Raw genomic sequence first — 12817 nt, forward strand, 5'->3', positions numbered from 1 at the left:
TCTTCTTCACTACCCAGGGTGTTTGCTTGCTAACCCAAATGCAAACCTTATTGGTGAAAAAGCAGACGGTAATGTCAGGAGCAAGTGGAGGTTTGTTTTAAATTGTATCATTCGGCTGTGATGGGGAACTTTCAGTGTACCACTCAACCCTCTCCTCTGTTGGAGCTTCTAGAAAAGGAGGCTGGCTACCCCCAGGATCCAGAAATGTTCAGAGAATCCTCAGCGTGCGTTCTGTTCATCCCCACTGTCCGCCAGTAAACTGCATTGAGTTCAGAAACGCCGTGGTGACCCCAGAACCCTAAGATTCTCTTATCTTTTTCCAGCCTCAACTCACAAATTTCTCTGTTGTTATTGGATGGGGGTGGCAGACTTTGGCTCAAATCTCTGTTTCTCAAAGCAATTTCTTGCCAAGACCACACCTGGGTAAGTAAAACTCCAGCTTACTGTGTTGGGGTAAGTGCAGATGGACTGGGGTCTGCTTCTCAGGAGTCTGGGTAGAATTGGAGAAGCAGAGCCTTAGCAGATCCAGCTTTGGAAAAAAATTCTTATGTGGTAATAATACCACTTTCTCATAGGATTAGTACAAAGATTAAATGGCATAATGGCTGTAAAAGGCTTAGCACAGTGCCAGGCTTGTAGTAAGTGTTTGTAGGTATTGTATTACTTTGGAAAGCTAATACAGAACACAATCCCCCAAATCCTCCTAATAGCAGTTTAAATAGGAAGGGGAGCTATTTTCCTCACATAGTAATCAATCATAAAAAATGTACCACACTAATGCAAGATGTACTAATAGGGGAAAATCAGTGGGGGCAGGGATGATGGAGGGAGTATATGGGAACTCTCTGTACTTTCTGCTCAATTTTTCTGTAAACCCAAAACTACCCCCCCAATAATACCTATTTAGAAAAAAAAAAGATAATAAAGTGCTATAAGAGAGGTCTGAACAAAGTATTGTGATAGTATAGAGAAAGCAGTAATTAACTTTCCCAGGGCACACTGAGGAACCTTTCCAGAGGAGGTGGATTTGGTTTGAACAGAATCTTGAAGGGTAAGTAGAAATTCACCAGGTAAAGCGAGAAGAAATGTGTGTATCAGGTGCATCACACCTGTACAAAGGTGTCTTTGTCAGGATCATTATCTGATGTGTCCACTGATGTATGTCCCAAGTATCTAGAGTTCTGCCTGCCATAGAGGAAGAGCTCAATGAATATTTGTTGAATGAATGAGTGGTAACTTGGCAGGACCTGGCAAAATAGAATTCTATTTCCTAGCAAGGCGCAAAGATTATCAAAAGTGTGATAGGTACTTATTTTATAAACTTCCCATCCTATCCATCCTTAATGGCTAAAAGGATATCCAATGTTTCCAGTTGCTCTGGGGCTGGGGAAAGGGCATCCTCTTGATGTTGATGTTAGTGCTCTGAAGGTAATTCAGTGCCAAAGGAGGGATTGGATTGTCAGGGACAGAAACTTGCTTACAGTATACATTTATAAACGAGCAAAAGCAAATCTGGAAATGTCGCATTTCAAGACTGTTTCTCAGCCTTGAGCAAACGGCCTGTGGACTGGATCATACTCAAGTGGCACTGGCCGCCTTGGCCAAATGAGAAACCTGTCTCCAGGAAGGCGTCTGAAGCAAAGGCTGAGCCCAAGCCCGAGAGAGAAGTCCCACCCCTGTGGGCGTGGCCCAGTCCCCAGAGGCGGACAGAAATCCCACATACAAAGCACTAAAGCGACCTGTACCCAGAGCAAAGAGGAAACGATTTGGAATCCAGCCTCTGTCCTCAGGGGCTTACGTCTCCAGGCTTCAGGCAGAGCCTGTGTTCTTTCTTCCTGATCTTTCACCTCTTGAAATCTCCAGTTCCAAGACTTGAGTGAACAACTTCATAACTTGGTCAGTGTTGTATTTTTTGTTTATCTTCCTGGGTACTAACTAAGTACTAACTGTGGCCACACACCGTGCTAGGGACTTACAGAGCGCTCTACACTGACCAACCACATTGTGCCAGGACTTTTCTAGGCCTTGGGGGTAGAAGGAAAAACAAAAGAGTCCCCGCCTACAGGGAGCTTATGTGCTAGTGAGGAAATGAGCCATAGACAGGGAAACCCAAGTTAAAATGTCAAGTAGTGAAAAGTACTGTGAAAAAAGATAACCAGGTAAAGGGACACAGATGACTGACCTGAATGAGGAGCTATTTTCATAGGTCTCTCGGATGGGGCACCTGTGAGCAGAGACCTTGGATACAGTGAGGAGAGGGCTTTGTGGAAATCTGGAGAGCCACACTCCAAGCAAAGGGAACAGCTAGTGCAAAGGCCCAGAGGCAGGAGAGTCCTTGGCACACTGTAGAAACATCCAGGAAGCCAGTGTGGCTGAAACACAGTGAGGCGTGAGGAGATGGGTAAAGGTTGTGTAGGACTCACAGACCAGGGTCAGGACTTTGTTTATTCCAAAGGTGATATGGAAGCAATAAATGGTCTGAGCAGTGAAGTGATACGACCTGATATATTACACACACACATGGTCACACACACACATACCCATGTATATATACATGCACACACAAAAATTCTCAACTTTACAGAAAAGTTGAAAGTATAGTACAAAGAATTTTTTTTCCTCAACCATCTGAAAGTTGTCAGTATGATGCCTGGTCACCCCTGAATACTTCAGTGTGTATTTCCAGAGACCAACCACCAGATTCATGAAGTTCATATCATGCATTTCTGCATCTAGTCCTCAGACCACACTCAAGTTTCACCCTTTGTCCCAATAATGTCCTTTATGGCAAAAGGATCCCATTTAGAGTCACACCTTGCCTTTAGATGTCAAGCGCCTTTTCGTCTCCTTCAGTCTGGATTGTTCTTCAGTCTTCCCTTGATCTTCATGACCTTTACTGTTTTGAAGATTACAGGCCAGACATTTTATAGAACATACCTCATCTGGGTTTGTTGTTGCCCTAAGGAGCTGGTTGTTTACTGGGTGGGGCAGACACATAAGTGAGAAGAACAATAGAGGGTCTTCTGGACCAGGACGTGGCACCCCACTGTGAGCTACTGTAGCCAATGCTGTCAGTGCTCTTCCCAGAGACCCCCTACACCTTGAGCCCCCAGACAACTCAGATGCCCTTTACTGGCTCTGCCTGCCCATCCCCCAAGCTTCTGTGTGCTCTGCTTTTAAAGACTGACACCTGCAGCCTTCTTCAAGGAGCTACCCTGGGATGCTAGAAGTGTCTTCTGCGCTGGCAGCGATGGCCAACAAACAGTTCCTGCAAGTGTGTCTCTCCGAACCCTGCCTCCCCCCAGCCCCCAGTAGCCAAAGACTGACAGGTAGGAGAGTCCATGTTCCTTGCTTTGCAGGCAGTATAAATTGGGAGGTGTAATTTGTTTATTTATTTAAGTAATTTTTTACGAGCTTTGTTTATTTATTTTAGATGTCACATATAAGTGAGACCACAGAGTATTTGTCTGTCTCTGTCTGACTTATTTCACTTAGCATAATGCTCTGGAGGTCCATCCATGTTGTCACAAATGCCATATTTCATTCTTTTTATGGCTGAATAATGTTCCATTTTTATGTATGTACTATATCTTCTTTATCCATGCATTCATTAATGGACATTTAGGTTGTCTTGGCTATTGTGAATTGTGCTGCAATGAACATGGGAGTGCATATACCTTTTCGAATTAGTGTTTTCATTTTCTTCAGGTAAATACCCAGGAATAGAATTGCTGGATTGTATAATAATCTTATTTTTAATATTTTGAGAAATCTCCCTACTGTTTTCCACAGTGGCTGCACCAATTTACGTCTCCACCAATAATGCATAGGTGCTCCCTTTTCCCGCATCCTCACCAACACTTGTTACTGCTTGTCTTTTTGATAGTAACCGTTCTGACAGGTGTGAGGTGACATCTCATTGGGGTTTTGATTTGCGTGTCCCTAATGATTAGTGACGTGGAGCATCTTTTCATGTACCTGTTGCCCATCTGTCTGTCTTCTTCGGGAAAAGTGTCTATTCAGAACATCTACCCATTTTTTAATTGGATTGTTTGATTTTTTGCTATTGAGTTGTATGAGTTCTTTGTATATTTTGGCTATTAATCCATTATCAGATATGATTTGCAAACATTTCTCCCATTCAGCTTTTTGTTGTGCAAACGCTTTTTAGTTTGATGTAGTCCCAATTGTTTACTTTTGCTTTTGTCGCTTTTGGTGTCAGATTCAAAAAAATCATCACCAAAACCGATGTCAAGGAGTTTATGGAGGTGGAATTAACCCTCAGGAGCTCCCTGCGAGATTAAGTAAGACTGGGACTTTGCCTAACCTGGCATCCTTGCTTGCCCTCTTTCCCTGCCCTGTTCTGCTTCCCCCACTCCCCTACTGCTTTTTCCTAGGAGCACTTCCTTAATAAATCCCTTGACCATTAATTCTCACCTCAAGGTCAGCATCTGGGAAACCTGGTCCAGGATTCACCTACCCAGTACTTATCCTCCCTCCTGCCTCTCTCACAGGGGGAGATATGTGGTCCAGTCAGGATCCCAAGCAGCCACGCTCTCGTTCCAGAGCTCCTGCGCTAAACCAAGAAAACTCTGAAGGCAAGGGAAAAGACTTCTCATGAGGGTGAGCTGAGCAGGGCCTCGGGGGTGGGGGTGGGAGTTCATTAAGTAGAAAATGGAGAGAAGAGCCTTCCAAGGACACGGAACAGCACGTGGGTTGATGGAAAAGACCAAGGAGCCGAGAGAAGGTCAGTGGGTGGGAAAAGATTGAAGTAGGTGAAGTGTGTGAGTGCTGGCTTGGTCTCCCCGCCCCCACACGTCTCCGTTTGAGAGTGACCACCTCCCCAGGCCCCCAACACACACAAGAACACACACACACCAGCTGTCCTGAAACTGTGCGCATCCCTGCCCATCCAGCGAGGCCCAGTGCGCTAATTTACTCCCAGCGTGTAATTCTTCTGGGCAGCCTCAAGGATTCCTTTGGTCTCAGAAATGGCCAAAGGGTGTGTGTGTGGAGGGGGGGGGGGCTGTTTTATTTACAAAAAGAAAATCTTGAAGATAATTACGCACTCTACTTGACTCTGAAATGGACAAAAAGCGCTTCATTATTGGCCCCCTTGGGGTAAGGCGTCCTCCCACCTCCCACCGAAGGAGCTGATGTTCACTGCGAGCCCCGACACCCGCGCCCCCTCGGTGTCCAGGGCGCGGCGGGGCAGGGATGGCCACCGCGCCCCGTCGGACAGTCTGGCCCTGTAGCTCTACGGGCGCGGCCCCGCGGGGATCGTCTTCGGAGCTGGACGGTTGCGCACACTTTGAAGTGCGGCCGGGCCTAATGAAGGGCTTGCTGGGCCGCGGGATCAAGTGTCAGCGCCGCCGCGAGACGCAGCTGGGCGGACAAAGGGCGCTCGGCTGCCTCGCGGCGCGGAGCGGGACAAAGGCGGAGACGAGCACGCGGCAGGAGCCAGCGGGTGGCCGCGCCTCCCCGCGCGCCCCCGCCCGGCTCCCCGCCGCCCGTTCGCCGTCCCCGAGTTCCCCCAAGCGCCTCCCGGGGGAGGGAGCTGCAGCGCCAGCCGCTCCAAACGCAGCCAGGACTCGTCTCTACCCAGACCTGGCCCGAACCAAATTTTGGTGACAGTGTGACCTTCGGTTTCTCTTATGGCGTGTGAAATTCCCACTGACTGCAGTGCTTTCTTTGCACCGTAAAGACTTAAAGCGCCTACCTTCCAGGCACTCTTCTAAATCCTTTAGCGTTTATTAACCCATTTCCGCCTCCCCCAAACTCCTCGAAATGGGAGAATGGTTAGCTCCGTTCTACAGTTAAAGGAAACGAGGCACGAAGGGACTGCGCCACCAGTCTGCAGAACTAGAAGTGGTGCTGCCAGACTGGCTGGCCTCAGAGTCCCCAACAGATCGTATTTTCATATTTGGTATTTTGCTCATCTGCCTTTTTTGGTGTGTGCATTAATTTTGCTTTTAAAAAATATACTGCATTAAAATGTTATCTTGGATACCCAGTTTTTTTGGCGCCCATTTAAATTTTGCCTCGCAGACAAGTGAAGGAAGTACTACCCAGCTGGTATCCACTCCCCTCTACTGCCTGGCATGGATTCTCACAGCAAGCTCCCGCAGTTGGGGTTACTGACTCCCCTGGATATTTCAGAAGGGGAAAAACCGAAGCTCAGATTTGGTAAGTGACTTGCCCAAGGATTTCTGGCAGGCTAGTATGCCACCAGCCCTGAGCTAGTTAGCATGCCAAGTTATGGTGACTTGCAGGCCCTTAGGTACCTCTGTTGTGGAGGTCCCAGTTGTCATCATAGCAAACTCTTAAAAAGAGCAACATCCCACACATTACATAGAACTTTATGATAAAATTTTTGAACGGATTTTTTAATGATTTTAATTTTGCATTACTTGGTTACAAGGCCCTAATTTATAATGGCTGCAATTTCTTAGGATTGACTGGGCGAACTGGGAAGTTCTTGCAAAGTGAGAAAATCTAAATCGTTTTCACATGTAATGAAACTTTTAGGAATAATTAATTTAGCAACTTAATGATGTTGACACGGTGCTACCTTCTGTAGACCTTTAATTAAACATTTATTCGTTTTGACTTTGCAGCTTGCTTTTATCGTGGTGGAGCCAAAAATTACTTATCCAGGTCTCCAACATTGCTGTTGGAAAGCCCTCCTCACAGCTTGTGAGTTGCAGGCTCTTCCCTAGGGTACCCATCCCCTAGAATGGCCCCGCCCACGCCAGTCCCGCCCCCGCACTCTGGGGGACGCTTCCCATCCTTCCAGTGTTGCGACTTCTAAGTAGGCAGGATCTCCTCTGGCTAACCAACTGCTCAGCAATGAGTTTACCCAGGGCAAGAACTAACTGTAACCAAGTGTCAACAACTCTCCTACCGCCGATAGAGGGAGGACGCTTGTCAATATTGATTGAATTGTGACTTTTATCATGGAAGTGGGGGGAAGGATGTGAGATAGAAAGTGTTCCAGAAAAGGGGCAGAGTGTCCTGGTGCTGCCACTAATGGTTGGTGTCCCCAGGGATGCCTCTGCCCCTCGCTGGGTCTCAGTTTCCCCTTCTGGGAAATGAAGATGGACCCGGAGATTCTAATATGATGCCTCTTTCAGTGCTACCATTCTTCAACTGATATGGTTCGTGGAGGAGGCAGTTTGGTTTCACCCAAATGAGCATTATGGGAAGGGAAGACACCAAGGTTGGCTTTGGCAAGTGGGGTCAAATAAATGTTTCCAGCAGTGGTGGCTTGTGATTCTCTGCATTTTTTCTGGGTGCAATCTCCCCGCTGCCTCCCACTTTTCTTTGTATCCTTAGCAGATACTGAATGACCTTCCTGTGTCTGTGACCACCAGGCTGTAAGCACGCGTGCATCTTTACCGAGGGCCCGGCACCAGGCCTGATGCATTCAGGTGCTTAATCATGGTTGTCAGGGAAGAGCACCTTTTCCAGATGAGGAAACCAAGGTACAAAGAGAGGAAGTGGTCTACCTCGAAAACAATCCAGCTCCTGTGATGTTTCTGCACAACCTTCCCTGGAAGAGGAGGATTTTATATGTTTGCAAACTGGTGGACTTTGTTACCTGTACCCAAAGCACAATCTGAGTGAGCTCACCGAGGGGCATTGTTTTCCTACCGGGACAGCTTTCAGGAGAGAAGACAGAGAACTTTCCTCCTTACTTAGGAAGCTCAGCCCCATTCCTCCTCTAACCATCTTAACCAGAGGCTTCTGGCTAATGGCAGCTGTCTGGGAGCCCTGGAGCCCGGGTTCCGGCGCTGACTCTGGCTCTGGTGCAAACATGCTTTGGGATTCAGAGCAGTCCCTCACCCTCTCTACACCTTTGTTTCCTTGGCAGTAAACAGTAGGCTGGACTAGAGCCGTGCTGCTCAAGTACATCATGTGAGGATGTTGTTAAAATGCAGTCTGATTCCGGCGGTCTGGGGTGGGGCTTTTCTAACAAACTCCCTGGTGATGATGCCATTGCTCCTGCCAGTCTTTGGACCAACTTTGAGTGGCAAGGACCCAGAGGGCTTCTGGGGTCACTTCTGGCTCTGACTTTGAGCCCTGGCATCAGACACGTGGAGACTGACAAACAGTTGCCCGGATTTGGGCCAGCGAGGGCAGTAAAAAATGTGAAATGATGCCAAGGGTCCTTTCAACCAACAGTTACAAAAATCATCATTGTCATTACCATCATCATCATCAACAACAACAAACATTTGTGCAGTGCATTTCGCTGTCCAGAGCAGCTGTCACATCCTTGAACCCAGTTGACCTCTGCATGCACCCTGGTGGGAGAGGAGGACATGGCCGGGGACTCTATTCAGACCTAGCCAGAGGATCTGGGCAAGAGCACAATAGCCCCCTAAACTATTGTTTCCCCTCGGCCCTTTGATTTTCTTAGCATTTTTTTGGTGTCTGCTCTCTGACCCCTTCTTCCTTTGTCTCCTAATGCACCTCTTCCCGGTTCCTAATTCTCCCCTCCCCCAACATACTCATACACAATGTCAGGGGGAGAAAATCAGTGCATCCACCCCCAGATTTCCCACTTTTGATCCTCTCTCCCCTCTGAGCAAATAGAACCCAGACTCAGGGATTGGAATCTTGGCTCATTTCAGGGCAACCTGGGGCAAATCACTTCACCTCCTTAATGTCCCTCTTCTTATTTGTAACAATGGTAATTTTCCTTAAAGTGGCATTTGTTGACACTATGCTCAGTGACTCCATCCTTACCATAACCCTAGGGAGTAGGAACTATGAGTATTTCCATTTAGTGGATGGGGAAACTGAGGATTTAGGGAGTTTACCGGCCCAAAGTCACCAGCTGGTCAGTGGTGGAGTCAGGACATCAAACCATGGCTGATTGACATCAAAGATCACTGTAGATTCACATTCGGTTGTAAGAAATCATACTGAGAGAGCTAGGGCAACCTCTGTGCAGTCTTCCGTAGTGAAAATGTCTTGCAAAGCTATCCTATGATATCAATCAATATATTGATATTGATGGAATCCACCAAACTTAGATTTCCTCAGTTTTACATGTACTTATGTGTGTGTGTCTATATACACACACATATATATTTAGTTCTGTGCAATTTTAGCGTATTTGTAGGTCCATGCATTTACCACTACAGTCAAGACACAGAACAACCCCGTCACCACAAGGACCCTTCGTGGTGCCCATATATAACCATACCTCCTTCTCTTCCTTAACTCTGAATCCCTAACCCTGCAACCACTAAATCTGTTCTCCAGATCTATAATTTTGTGATTTCAAGAATGTTTTATAAATGGAAGCATACATTTATATGATTTTAGGGTTGACTTTTTTCACCCAGCATCATTCCCTTGAGACCCACCCAAGTTGTTTCATGGACTAATGGTTCATTCCTCCTCCCTGCTGAGTGGTGTTCCATGGTATGGAACCATTCACCTGCTGAAGGACGTTTGAGTTTCCAGTTTCTGTCTATTGTGAATAAAGCTGCAATGAACGTTTGTGTACAGATGTTGGTGTGAACACAAGTTTTCATTTTTCTGGGATGAATGCCTGAGAGTGTAAGGTCTTTACTTTTTACCCCAACTTTTGTGGCCCTCCAGGTTGAATGCAAAGATAATAACACCAACCAAAAAAAAAAAACGAATCAATTAGTGAGATTTTACTACATATTTGGCACTACTGTAAAAAATTTGCATGAATCAACTTATGAGTCCTCAAAACAACCTTAGACTTAGGTACTAGTATGATCCCTATTTTACAGATGAGGAAACTGAGGTGCAGAGAAGCTAAATAGTCTAAGGACACACAGGTTGTAAGTGAACATTCAGGTTGCTTCCCTGTCCTGGCTATTGTAAATAGTGCTGCAGTGAACATTGGGGTGCATGTATCTTTTCAAATTATGGTTTTCTCCATATATATGCCCAGGAGTGGGATTGCTGGACCATATGGTGGCTCTATTTGTAGTTTTTAAAGGAACCTCCATACTGTTCTCCATAGTGGTTGTACCAATTGACATTCCCACCAGCAGCGTAGGAGGGTTCCTTTTTCTCCTCACCCTCTGCAGCATTTATATACTGGCCATTTGGATGACTTCTTAAATGCCTATTCAAGTCTTTTCCCAATTTAAAAGAAATGGAGCTATCTGTCTTTTCCTTAACGATTTATAAGAGCTCTTTATATATTTTGAAGATGGATATTTTGTGGGTATATGTAAAAAATATGTTTTACCATTCTGTGGTTAGCCTTGTACTCTTATAATGGTGTCTTTTGATTAATAGAAGTTTTTGATGATGTTTAATTTATCAATCTCTTCCTGTATGGTTAGTGTTTTCTGTGTACTATTGATAAATTATTACCTATCCCAAGTTCATAAAAATCCTTTTCTTTTTATGTTCTAAAAGCTTTATTGTTCTGGTTTTCCTGTTTTGGTCTATGATCCATCTGGAATGAAATTTTGCATATGATGTGAGGTAGGGGTCAAAGTTCATTTTTTTTTCCTATGGCTTTTCAGTTGATCAGTACCATTATTGAAAGACTTTTTTATTTTTGCCAGCTGCATTATATTGGCCCCGATATATGTGGGTCGATTTCTGGACTCTGTTTTGTTTATTTCTTTATCGTCACATAATTACCAAAATGTTTTAATTACAGTAACAAAAAGACTTGCTATCTGGTAGTGTAAATCACCCAATTTTGTACTTTTCAAGATTATCTTCACTGTTATCGGTTGATTGCAGTTCCATATGAGTTTTAGAACTTGTCAGTTTCCACAACAATCCTGTCAGAAGTTTGTCAATATTATTATTATTTTTTAAAAAAATTAATTAATTTATTTTTGGCCGTGTTGGCTCTTTGCTGCTGCGTGCAGACTTTCTCTAGTGGCGTCGAACAGGGGCTACTCTTCGTTGTGGTGCGCGGGCTTCTCATTGCGGTGGCTTCTCTTGTTGCGGAGCACAGGCTCTAGGCACGCGGGCTTCAGTAGTTGTGGCTTGTGGGCTGTAGAGTGCAGGCTCAGTAGTTGTGGTGCACGGGCTTAGCTGCTCCACGGCATGTGCGATCTTCCCGGACCAGGGATCGAACCCGTGTCCCCTGCATTGGCAGGCGGATTCTTAATCACTGTGCCACCAGGAAAGTCCCTATCAGTATTATTAGTCTTAAAAAAATTGCCTTTGGGCTTTGTTGATTTCTTCTGCAAGTTTATTTTTTATTTCACTGGTTTCTACTCCTATCTTTATTGTTTTCTTTCTTTTACTTTCTTTGGGTTTAGTTTTCTGTTCCTTTTCCAGGTTTTGAGACTGAAAACTTAGATCAGAGGTCAATGAAATATTTACCAGATAGTAAATCTTTTAGGCTTTACAGGCTCTACAATCCCTGTTACAATTATTCAATTCTTGTGTTATAGTAAAAAGCAGCCATGGTTAATATAGTAACAAATTGCAGTGGCTCTGTGCCAATAAAACTTTATTTATAAAACCAGATGGTGGGTTAGATTTGGCTGATGGACTGTAGTTTGCTAACTCCTGGTTTACATAAGTGATTGTTTTTTCTTTTTAATATGTATATTTAAGTTTATATTTTCCTATAAACTCTGTGTTCATTGCAGTTCATTGCATCCTACAAGTTTTTAATGTCATTTTTTAATTATCATTCAGCTAAAAATATTTTAAAATTTCCTTTTTTTGTCCCATGAATTATTTAGAAAGCTATATATTTTTTTTTTTTTAATTAGGTCCTATCTTACACCACTCACAAAAATTAACTCGAAGTGGATTAAAGACTTAAACATAACACCTGATACCAGGAGCACTCCTAAACACTCCTGGTTTGGTACTACCTGATTCAAATCGATTTTTGCTCCAATAACCTCTTAAAATGTTTACTATGTCTCAGTTTATCTATTAACAGTTCTGGTATCACAAGAGGGAACCAAAGGAGGCCCCAAATGATCTCCCAGGAGCAATGATTAATAACCAAGCATAGTTTTAGAAAGCTATATCTTAATTTCTAAACATTTAGCTGATTTCTTAGTTATGTTGTTATTGATTTCTAGCTTATTTCATCATGGTCAAAGAATATATCTGTACCATGATAGTCCTTTCAAATTTGTTGAGACTTGCTTTATTGCACAGCATGTGGTTTATTTCTGTAATCATTCCTTGTGCTCTTGAAAAGAATATGTACCTGGAAGTTGTTGGTTACAGTGCTCTATATATTTTTGTTGGCTCAAGTTCATTAATTATGTTGTTCAGGTCTTTTATATCTACTGAATTTTTGCCTGTTTTTTCTTTCAGTAACTGAAAGAGGTATGTTAAATTTTCCACTATGAGTATGGATTTGATTATTTCTCTTTTTTTTCTCAGTTTATGTTTTATTATCTTGAGGCTATGTTATTAGCTGTGTACAGATATAAAATTTTTATATTGTTTTGTTAAATTGGCTCTTTAATATTATGAAATATCTCTAGTAATAAATCTTGCTTTAAAGAATATATTATCTTTTTAACTATATGTTGTTAAAGACATGTAGCTATCTCTATGTCTATATGTTACTATGGTTAATAGCAATAACTATATTGTTAACATAATCAGCTTTTCCTATCCTTCTAATTTTAACTTTTCAGACTCCTTATATTTAAGGTACCTTTTTCTTATAGTCACAATACAATTGAATTGTGCTTTTTTAGATATCTGACAATTTTTGCATTAATATAAAAATTTTAAAATTTATTCCGTTTTCTCTGCTCTGCTAACTTGTTAGTTATACATTCTGTTATTATTCCTGTTACCCTAGAGAATAAAACAC

At 43.6% G+C, this 12817-nt stretch overlaps 1 long non-coding RNA gene across 4 annotated transcripts; it reads left to right on the forward strand.

Moving 5' to 3' along the window:
• The first annotated feature begins 39 nt into the window (after window positions 1-39).
• On the forward strand, window positions 40-12503 carry LOC309628150. 4 transcript variants are annotated; one of them, XR_014244201.1, is made up of 3 exons: window positions 40-4623; window positions 6049-6186; window positions 7336-12503. It is a non-coding gene; the product is annotated as an uncharacterized lncRNA (long non-coding RNA). The 4 variants fall into 4 exon arrangements; XR_014244202.1 differs by having other exon boundaries at window positions 40-4304; window positions 4444-4623; window positions 6049-12503; XR_014244203.1 differs by having other exon boundaries at window positions 40-1896; window positions 3183-4623; window positions 6049-12503.
• Window positions 12504-12817: the final 314 nt, after the last annotated feature.

Source organism: Balaenoptera borealis (assembly GCF_965194805.1).
Source record: "Balaenoptera borealis genome assembly, chromosome: 4".
Lineage (NCBI taxonomy): Eukaryota > Metazoa > Chordata > Mammalia > Artiodactyla > Balaenopteridae > Balaenoptera > Balaenoptera borealis.